Genomic DNA, 11,233 nt, shown 5'->3' on the forward strand with positions numbered 1-11,233 from the left:
GCCTAGGCTGTCTCCATAACGATATGAGGGAAGATGGTAGTCAAGGTGGAATTTTCATTTACCTGGAGCATTCGATGAAAATTGAATATGGAGAAATATTATGACATTGTTTTATAGGCAGGTATGTGACAGTGGGTAGAGCACTGGACTTGGAGTCAGGAAGATCTAAGTATGAATCTTATTTCAGACACTAGCTGTGTAACTCCGGGCAAGTTTCTTAACTTCACTCAGCTTCACTTTCTTCAACTATAAAATGGGAAGAATATAGTATGACACCTCAAAGTGTCATTGTGAGGATCAAATGACATACTTATTCAAAGCATTATGCAGGCCTAAAGGTTTATGGATCACATCTACACAAATGTGATCCATAAATCAGAAATATTTCCTGCTTAGAAGAGTATAGATATGATGAACACTTTAAAAAATGACCTTCTTTCTTTGAGAGGGGGACAATAGTGTAACCTGAATGGGTGAATAACAACAAAGGTTCGTCATCTCAGTAGGAGGGAGGGCCTAGAAAAAGAAAAAAAAAACTCAGAAAATTGAGTGAAAATTAAAGAGTAAATTTAAACTTGTATTAGTGGCAGTGATGTCAGCTTTCTCTCTCACATGAAAAGGCAGCTGGATTGAGGAACTTGGGCCACCCACTGCCTGGTGAAACTCATTGGAATCTTTTGTACCTTTGATTCACTGGCTCTATAGGAGGTGAGAATACAGCTTTCATGGTGAGTGCCATTGAAGCATGTTTGGTTTCATCATCTGTATCCCTTCCCACCCTTCACCCACACACTGTTTCTAATTGAAGACTCTGCTAAAGAAAGTTCTGGCCTATATCTATATCTTCAATCTATTTGTTGTCTTGGAATTGTTCATCATCTCTTTTGTCCTTTTAGCATGAGATTCATTTAAAAAAGGTGTTTTTGGTATCCACGACAGCAGCAATTTAAAGCATGTTCTATCCTGAAATATGTAAGTTAATTTCAGAAATAATGAAAATGACTGAGATGTTGTAACCATGTCGTCTTTAGCTATAAAATTCTTTAGCCCTTTGAGCTATGCCTACCTCATCACCCCATTTCTGATTTGTAAGCCCATGTCTTTAAGAAAATAAGATGTCCTTGTTAGTGAAAGACATGATCCCATCCTTTAGCTTACAAACTCGCTTTTGTCTTTCTCTCCAATAAAAAAGCTTCTTTTGGCCACTTTATATCTTCTTAACCATTTGCCACAAAGTCATCATATGGATGAGACAGGGAATAACTGGGGTCAACAATCATTGAGTAAAATCAAGATTCATTCCCTTCAGTTATTACCTTTAGCCCAGACTCTCCCTAACTACCAATTACTTTTGGATATCTTATAAGAACACAGTGTGAACAGTTATTTTTGCCTGACCCTCCCATTATTACTTCTAAGCAGTGTTTTTATCTTGGCAGCAACTTCATCTGCACCAAATTGCCTACAGCAGTATTTCCTCAAGGCTCATGCTCTAAATCTTCCCCTAGAAGCAAAGCTTCATGGCAACTGTGGTTGTGTAAAGAGAGCAATCCCACAAACCAGGCTGTTAATGGGTCGACAATCCATTTACTTCATACAAAAGCCCAAGAATGTGAGAGGGAGCAGGATGCAAGTGGGGCAAGAGCCCTGGATTTGTATCCGGAGGATGTGGATTTAGGTCTAGATGCTGCTACTTACTGTCTGTGTGAATGTGCACAAGCCAATAAAGCTGCCTGGACCTCAGTTTCTTTATCTACTGAATAAAAGAACTGTACCAGGTGACTCTTGAGGTACCTTCTAGCTCTGAATGTATGGAGAGTCATCAAAGTCTTTCAGAATCTACATGGAGTGGATTTAGAGAAAAGGTTTGGAGTAGATGTGTTTCCTGGGAAACAATCATCACGTTCTGATTCAGCCACGGCTGTTAGGCTGAGAGCTTGCAAGTCTAGGTCTCTTGCTAGAGAGAAGTACCCAGAAGAAATTAGATGAAGGCCACATATTTACAACATACGGATGGATACAACCACAGAGAAGAGCTGAGGGGTCATGAGCGAGCCACATGGTACACCATGAACTGACATCCTATTTGTGACAGTTACACCTATTCTGTTTTTTTTTAAAAGAAAAATGCTTTCGATTGGAAGGGCCTGCACAACACTACTTTATAAATGCAGAGGAAATATCATCTATCCAGAATGGTTGAGGTTGGTCAATTAATATTTTGCTTGACTAAGAATAACGATATAGATACAGAGCCAGAGGTTCCCAAACTTATTTGGCTACTCCCCCGTTAAAAAAAAAAATTACTCAGCACCCCCCGGGAAATCTACCTTGTTTAACGTTTTTTTAAAAAATTTGTGTCACCTGAGGTTACTAACACCTCCTTGGATTGTTCCAGCACCCCCAGGGGGTGATATCACCTTTGGGAACCTATGATAGACCATCGTATTGATTAGCTATTTTCAAAGAATTAAAAATGAGTCATGTGTCCAAAAGTAAAACGGTAGCCCTGCATGGTTACAGGATTACAAACCAGAACATCCAAGGTTTAGGTTTAGAAAATATAATTAGATGTGGGGGGATGCTGACTGATCTGGTCAGTCACCTGTTAGTTTAAAATTCCATTTTGTTCACTGAATAATTCCAGAGTATTGTTCATACTGCCTTACCATTTAGTTTCAATGGTGTCATCTTTAACTTTAACCCATAACTCCTTAATCCTCTGTTTAATCCTCTGTTTTTTTCATGCTGACTTAGAAAAGTACTTTATTTAATAATTGCTGTCTAAGGGAATGGGCACCCAGTTGCTGATGATTGTCTTTATTTCTTATAACATGTCCAAGAGTTCATGTGGTATGAATATTCACAATTAAACTAAAAATTGTATTATCCTTATGCTTCATGTATCATCCCAAGCTTCTGATATTGCAATGTCTTTTATGAACATATGTTAGATTGGTGCCTTGTATAGATACATACATAAAACATTTGTAAAGAATTTACACTGTGTCAGGCACTACACTAAGTGTTGATGATAAAAATACAAGAAAATAAGTCAGTTCCTACCATCAATGGCTTACATTTTAGTGGGTGAAAAAACATATAAAAGGGAGTTGGAGTTGGAGTGACTTGTAGGAACTTGGAAGAGTGGAAAGGAATTGATTAGAAGTCTGGACCCTAACAAGTTAAGGCAAAAGATAAGATTAATCATCAGGGCTGAGGGATCCAGGAGTGGAGTTCAGGTTATAGGTGAGTAGGAAGTGCAGGATAGTGGTCTGATCTGCAATGGTGTGGAGCAGAACTGGAACTAGCTTGGAGGGCTGGGACTGCCAAGATAAGATAAAAACTTAACTGTTTGGGCTGAAGGGCCTGTAAATGTTGAAGGGAGGCCTAGATTGGCTGCTTCCTTCATCCTTTCTCCCTTCCTTCCTAAATCAGTAGAGGATGGCCTAAATCAGAGTGCAGGCAATATTGTCAGGATTGACATAAAAAATTCCAGCTTATTTTTTCCTCACAATCTCCTTTCCCCTCTTTCTTTATACTACCATTGGCTTACACCACTTCCCTACCCCCAACTTCCAAATATAGGATTTAGTGTTAGGAGGAATCTTAGAAATTATCGAGTTTAACTCACTTTAAAGATAAACAAATTAAAACTAGGGGAAAACAGACATACAAACAAAGCTGAAATAGCTAAGTGAGTTGCCTAAGGTCACACAGATAGTTAGTAGAAGACTCAGATTAAACTCACATTCCCTGCCTCCAAATCCAGTGTTCTTTGCAATATATCATGCTGTTTTTCTCTTTGTAAGGACTGCTTCCCCACCCTAGCCTTCCTCGTCTTCTATTCCAGTAATTTCTGAAATATCATATTGCTATTCGTTAGCAATGACTGACCAAGGAATGGCAATTCCCATCAGTCACTAAAATAATGTTTGTCAGTTACATACATGATTTTCTGTACATTCTTCTCTTAAGATTTCCCTAGCATAATGTGAGGTTTTTCTCCCCTCTTTTTTAGGTTGTTGGTCTGAAGTGGCATTCATTATGCAGATTTTAAAAAATGTAATCTAGACCTCTTTCCATCCCTAAGGCTTGTCTCTCTTATACATTAATATCAAATAAGACCCTATTTTGCATATCGTCCTGATTTCTGGGCTTGCCACTGTTGATACATTTTTTTTTTTTTGCATAGGTCTCAGGAAAGATGCCACTACAGTCTGAAAATGTGACATGATTTAAGGACTCTCCATTTATCTTAATACCTTTTTTTTTTTTTTTGCCAGATCAAAGATATGGAATGTTTTCTTGAAGCAAAATGAGGGAGCGATTAAGTAGAAGAGTGTGTGAATGTCCTTGATATAATCAAGTTGAATTCATTTGTCCCTTCTTTCCTATACTACTTTGAACCCCAACTCCTATTTGCATAGTTGCAAGGAGTAGCTTTCCTTAATTATCAACAACGGAAATCCTTTCATTAACAGTGTATTTATGTTTGGTGGTACAAATTAGTGTGTAATCTTCAGATTTATCCCTAAAAACCCTGGATTGGAATCTTGCTTTTGCTTTTGCTAATTATGGGGAGATTGTGTTATGGTAAAACTAGCCAGCCAAAGCAGACATTTCAGTTTCACTCTTACATAAGTTATCTCATCTGAGTCTCAAAAGAACCCTCTTTGGCTGTGCAGAGAATAGTGCTTCCATTTTACAGCTAAGGAAATAGAGACCAGAGAGATAAAGAGGCTGCTCAAGGGCCTGCCTAGTAAGAGGCAGAGCTAGATTCAGACCTGGGCCTTATGTTTCCAAATTCAATTCTCTTTCTATGAATGGAGAGAGCCCTGGTGGAAGTTGCACTCTGAGTTTTACTTTTGACTCAGCTAATAATTACTCATATGGCCCCTAGCAAATCACTTAACCCATTAGGGTTTGTTTTCTTATCTGCACAATGAGGGGATTAGACTTGGTAGTGACCCCTACAGTGGATTCCATCTGTAATACCACATGAATAATGTTAGGTAGTGAGATAGGTCCTATCAACCTGTTATCCTTCAAGACTCCTGTTGCAGAAAGTTGCAGAATGTGGTTCCAAAGACTTTTGCTCTCCTGTGAATTTAGCTATGTGGTGAGTCAACTCAGACTGTTCAGTTACATGACACAGAGAGCTGGTAACCCTTTACGTGCTCCCAAATCATCATTTTAATCAGCTTCTGCTTTATTTCACGTGTTGCCAGCCTGATTTTTTCAAATATCCTAGAATCAAATGAGGTATTTCAAAATTGCTCTCCATCTAGCTTAAAAAATATACTTTGATATGAGATCAAGTGAAAGACAAAAAGAAAGAGAAAGGTGGCACTGAATTAACACAAGTGCTATTTTTATACAATGGAATCAATGCAGATGTCTCAGCTCCCATCCAAGTTCTATGGCTCCAGAGTCACAATTCTCCCTGACAGTTCAGGCACTTATTAAGGGCTTACAGCCTAGTCTCCCTTGGCAATACTAGCATTGTTATTAACATCATCATCATAATAGTGGTACCTTAGATTTGTAATTGCAGGTTTTGTAAATTGCTGGTGCTTCTGTTACCTTCTTCGATCCTAAAAGAATCCCTCGAGGCAGATTAGAAAGGTTTTGTTATCTTCATTTAATTGTTGAAGAAACTGAGGTAAAAGAAATTAAGAGACTTAAACAAGGTAATACAATTAGTTAATGGCTGAATCAGGCTTAGAACCCAGGTCTACTAACTTCTAAATCTATGATTTTCAATTAACACCCTCTGGACTAGAAATTAGCAGGCATTTGGGGCTAGAACAAAACTCCCTGGCTTTGGGTAGATTATGATGATTATAACAATAATAATAATAGTACTAGTAATAGCAATAACCAACATTCTAGTGCATGCTAGGCACCATGTAAAGCTTTAAAAATATAATCTTTAAAAATATAATCTCATATTTTTTACTCTTAACAACCCCGGCAGGTAGGTTCCATTATTGTCCTTGTATCAAAGATGAGGACATTGAGGCAAACAGAATTTAAGTGACTTGCCACTCAGTGTCTGGGCCAGATTTGAACTCAGATATTCCTGACTCCAAAGCTACCACTGCTCCACCCAGCTGCCCCATGGATCATGTGACCACTCTAGGCATCAGATTCCTCACATGTAAAAATTCCTTCATTCACTCACCAAACATTTATTAAGTGCCTAAGATGTATAGGTTCTGAGAGGTTATAAATATGAATAACAATTAGTTCTTGTCTTGAAGGAATATGTATGTATAGGAAAATATTTAGAGCTGGAACGGGCCATAGGGGTCATCAAAAAAAAACCACCCTCTTTTTAAAAGTGGGGAAGCTATTCCCCATAGAGGTTAACCAACATACCCAAGGCCACGTAAGTTAGTCTTAAGTGGAAAAGTCATAATCTGAACCAAGGTTCTCTGATTGACCTTTTCCGTTGGACCAAGAAATGAGACATGTACACAAATGGGTGTAATAAAAATGTTGGTGATTAATGAGGCAAAATGTTGTAAACAAGTTCCCTGGGAGAGATCAGGGAAGGCTTCATGGATGAGTTGAAATTGGAGCTGCGTCTTGCTGGAACCGTAGGATTCCAGGAGGCAGAGATGGAGGCCAAGTCATTCTAGGTGGATGAAGAGTTAAGTACAAGCACTGAGGTGGGAAAAAAGTAGAACATCCTCAGGGACAAAGGGAAAAAAGCCTACCTTGACTGGAGTGTAGAGCTCATAAAGGAGAATCAGGTGAGCTAAAGGTGGACTATATAATCTCTTAGATTGATTCTAGCTGTAATAATTGTGTGAATTTATGAAAACAGCATATTCAGTGGTGGCTGCTCAACACCAGTGTTCATATAGGACTGTCCTGCATGACTTTTGGGTTCTAGAAAGTCCAGGATGATGGTTTGAGGAACGAGTGAGCCAGACATTGCATCTGTGTCTGTAACAGGCTAACTCCCCTTTGCTCCATCAATCAACCACAGGGTTTCTGCGCAACTGAATAGCACATGTCTCTAAGATTAATTGAACAACAAGCTAATGCCAGGCTACAGACCAAAGAGGGAACCTCTCATGCACTTGTTTTCATGGAAACCACTGCTACTTCTCTTGCCCTATTATCATTAGGTTTTTGGTACTTTGGAGTCCATTATCTTCTATAGAAAACTCCTGGCCAAATGCTAGCCTCTCAGAACTTGATGCCATTACCCAAGTGAAAGGTATGCTTTAAGCTTTGGCCTTGGGAATTAAACTCCAGCCCTGAGTTCTTGGCAGTCCTCCACTACCACCATGAGCTGTCAATCATAATCATTGGCTCAAACATCTGTTTAGAGTTCAAGTGCTAACAAAATCCTTAGGAATCAAGTTAGATCTACAAAGGTCAGCTCTAAAATTCCAAAAGCCTGCTAGCATATTACCGATACAACACAGCTACAGAACCCAACTTTGCCCAGTTCTTCCCTTCTTAAAAAAAGTGAGGTCTTGTTTCTTTTCCTATTAACATGGTTTTGTTCATCCCCTGGGACAGCTGCTCTATGTAGCATTCAACACCCTCTTGTATTTCACATCATGGAACTGGCTATTTGTTCTCTTTTCTGTCCACCTTTATTTCTTTTGATTCACATTTTGATCATCCTTATTTTCTGTCTTTCTGTCATGCATTGTTTTATTTGTATCATGTATTTTCAGATTTCCTGGCCGATAATGATTCATTGACATATTTATAGGAATTTCGCAGTTACATCTGTGTCAATGACTATATTAACCAGCTTCATGTACCTTTTTTCAGTATTAGATTTCTGAAATACAAATAGACTAACTCTGCTTATGAAATGAGAAATAGATACATTTTCATGTTTGCTATATCATATTTAAACTGAGTTTTGAATGTTTTTCTTAAAATTTGCATAATCATTCATGAATCTCCTTTCAAACTGAATAGTACAGTAATGACAACTTAAGATATATTGTTAGTTACTCAAAATGGATTTCAATGATCAAAATATAGCTTCATTTATGCACCTGTTTTAATGTTTGCTAAGGGTGATGCAATTAATAATTTTGATTATGAACACTGATGAAATTCTGAAAACGTTGATCAAAATGCATCATAGGAGCTTCTTTGAAAATAAGGAACTGTATTTAAGTTTTAGAAAAATGAAAAAATAGAAAAAATAAAAAATAAAATGTGATTTATCCCAAAACAAAAAGAAGGAACTGTTATTTTTCAAGTCTTTTAAATTTTCTGTTATGTATATACCTATGTGTGTATATATTCAGATAGTTGTTGTGCTGTATTCATATGCTGTTTATATAGTTATAACACATATGGCTATTTACCCCAGTGTCCAGATAATAATGGAATAGGGTTGACTAAGTGATAGTGCTAAACCAAAGCTAAACTCTAATCCCATTGGCAACATTCTTCTTTCCTGAAGCTACAAACATATAAACCTCAATATATTAGTAATTCTAAACATGTAAGTGAAAAGCAAAAAGAAATCACTCTGTCACCCAGCTATTTGATGCTACCTATCTTTCAAGGCCTAGCTCAAATCCCATCTTCTTCTCTACAGGAGGCTAAAACTGACCTCTGCCTCTAAACTCCCAAGGAACACACTGTACCTTTCACATGGTGAATTCTTTACTGCTTGGAGTTGTATGTTTTATATTCCCAACTCAGTTGTAATTTCCTTAAGGTCAGTGATCCTGTTTCATAATTCTTCTAATTGTCGTTAGGGGTTCCTTGCTAACAAGGAAGGACTCAACATAGATGATTTGATTATTGAGCAATGGGTTTCTTTATTCACACAGTCCCAGATATCCAGATGATAGGATGGATTGGGATTTTAAATTTTGTTTAACATTTGTTATATCTCAAGAGTCATCAACAAACATGAATATTCCTAATAAACAAGGAAGGACTTAAAAAGGGGAATGCATATAAAACTGTGAATCTACCCCATCTAGATTATTTTGTAAAGGTATACATTCTACTTAGCATGATTCTACCAATACTGTTCTGCTTGTTGGTGTCCCCTTCTAAGTTTCCGTTGCTCTCCTCTTTATATTTTTTAAAAGTTTCATTAATACTTTTTCTTTCTTTTCTTCTTTGTTTTATAATACTCTTGCTAATTCTCCCTCTTCCACCAATTTCCGCTCCACGCCAATTTTTTTTCACTTTTAATCCTGATTTCTGTCTTCATGTAGATACAGTAAAAGTTTAACTGAAGAGAAAAAGTCCCTGTAATGTTTAGCTTAAAGCAACCATGGCAAATGAGGTGTTCTCTAGTTAATGATCTAATCTTGTGTATTTACACTTGAATTGCTCTGGAAATAATGTGAAGAACATTATGTTGATAAGTTGGTTTTTTCCCCCATTCAAATACATTTACCAAGGGTTATTTTACTGGCAATCCTAATTTCAGACTTTAAATGACATGCTGGATCCAATTGTCAAAGTGGAAATGATGATTTTCATCTGTGTAGCTGGAGGGTCTCACCACTGTTCTCGATAGGCTTGCCATCTGAATTCTCTAGGGGCTTAGATAAGGCCCCCAAGCTTGGCATTCTATCAGAACATTTTCTTCATCATATTTCCCATCTTAAGCTTTGGTGGAAAAGTGACTGGCAATGGAGGAACTGTTGTTTAAATTGACTGAGAAGGTGAAAGACTGTTTCAAATTGAATTGGACGAGAAATGCTCTATTTGGGGAAAAAGAACACTTTGAAATTTTAGTGTCTGAGAATGAACATAACATGTATCTAAAATATGTTATAACCCAATATGCCAATGGATCTATGATCTAATAGATGGGGGTTATCCCCACCAAAAATGTAGATCATATTCCATTGATGCTTGCCCATCCTAAGGGATTCTTGTCCAAGTTCTCCCACCACAGAAGGTCCCTCTAATGTGCTTGGGGGCCTTCTCTCAAGGATCCGATGGACCACACATGCTATTCATGCAGTATTCCTTGGTCCTGCTACATGCTTGTCCCATGTTCATTTTCTGTTATATCTTTCTTTTTATGATATCCTACTACTTCTCCTGTATTATTCTTTGTTCATAATGGGTTACAGGCAATTCACACCTACTATGGAACTTTCCATTGGTATTTGGATGACCCAAAATTTCAATGACTCTCAGTCATACATTATTACAGAAGGAATATCAGTGTTAAAAAGATGAAGTTTGTTTAAGGGGGAAACAGATTTCCCTTCTTATGACATCTTTATTTCTTAAGCTTCTCTCTGAAACAACAACAACAAAGTGTTATAAGAAAAGAGACTTGGAATACCTCACTATAGACCTTAGAGCATAGACACTGATTTTGACCCATTCATAATCCAAGTACATAGCAGGATAAAGGTCTTTGTAATGGGGTTTTCCTATATTTGAATTAGTCTCAAAATTTCTCCTTAACCCACCACTTGTGCAAGCAGTTTCTGCACTCAAAAGATGGCATATCATGTGGGAATTGTAAAAGACACATGTAAACTCACTGATATCTAGAACATTACACTTCTCCTCTATGCATGAGAATTTTATAGCAGCCTTTAATTCAGGACTTTAAGCCATGGTCTGTGTATAAGCCTCACATATTATCATAATCTGTAAAGTGTACATATCTAATCAAAAGGCAAGACATGTGATTCTGAAATGGAAAACATCTCCAGAGGAGAAGATAAGAAATATTTTGAGTCAAGTATTCAAACAAAATAGAATACTGGCTATTCATAGGCAGTAGAGGATAGCACGTGGTATAGCAAAGAGATGACTGAATTAGGAATAACTGAATTCAGTAACTATCTGGTTCACACAACTTTAGAGTTGGACAGGTCCCCACAAATTATGTAGTACAGCCCCTACCATTTAAGATATAGCCTAGCAAGACAAACATATCTTTGCCCTCAGGAATATTACATTCTATCTAAAAGAACTTTCCCTAGCTTTGTGAGTTCATGGGCCGGTGGTGGTTTCATGGAAATACTAGACTGGAGTTCAGAAGCCATGGGTTCAAATCCCACTTACTGCTTTTACTAAGCACATCATTGCAATGCTTGGAGTATCGTACGTCTTCCCTTGTCACTAGAGTGGCAAATCACTCCAGTATCTTTGCGAAGAAAACCCCAATGAAAAGTGACAACGTGACTAAAAAGTAACTGAACAACAATGTTAATTTCAGTCCTGAGTCTCTAACTCCTTGTTGGATATC

This window comes from Trichosurus vulpecula, chromosome 3 (assembly GCF_011100635.1).
Source record: "Trichosurus vulpecula isolate mTriVul1 chromosome 3, mTriVul1.pri, whole genome shotgun sequence".
NCBI lineage: Eukaryota > Metazoa > Chordata > Mammalia > Diprotodontia > Phalangeridae > Trichosurus > Trichosurus vulpecula.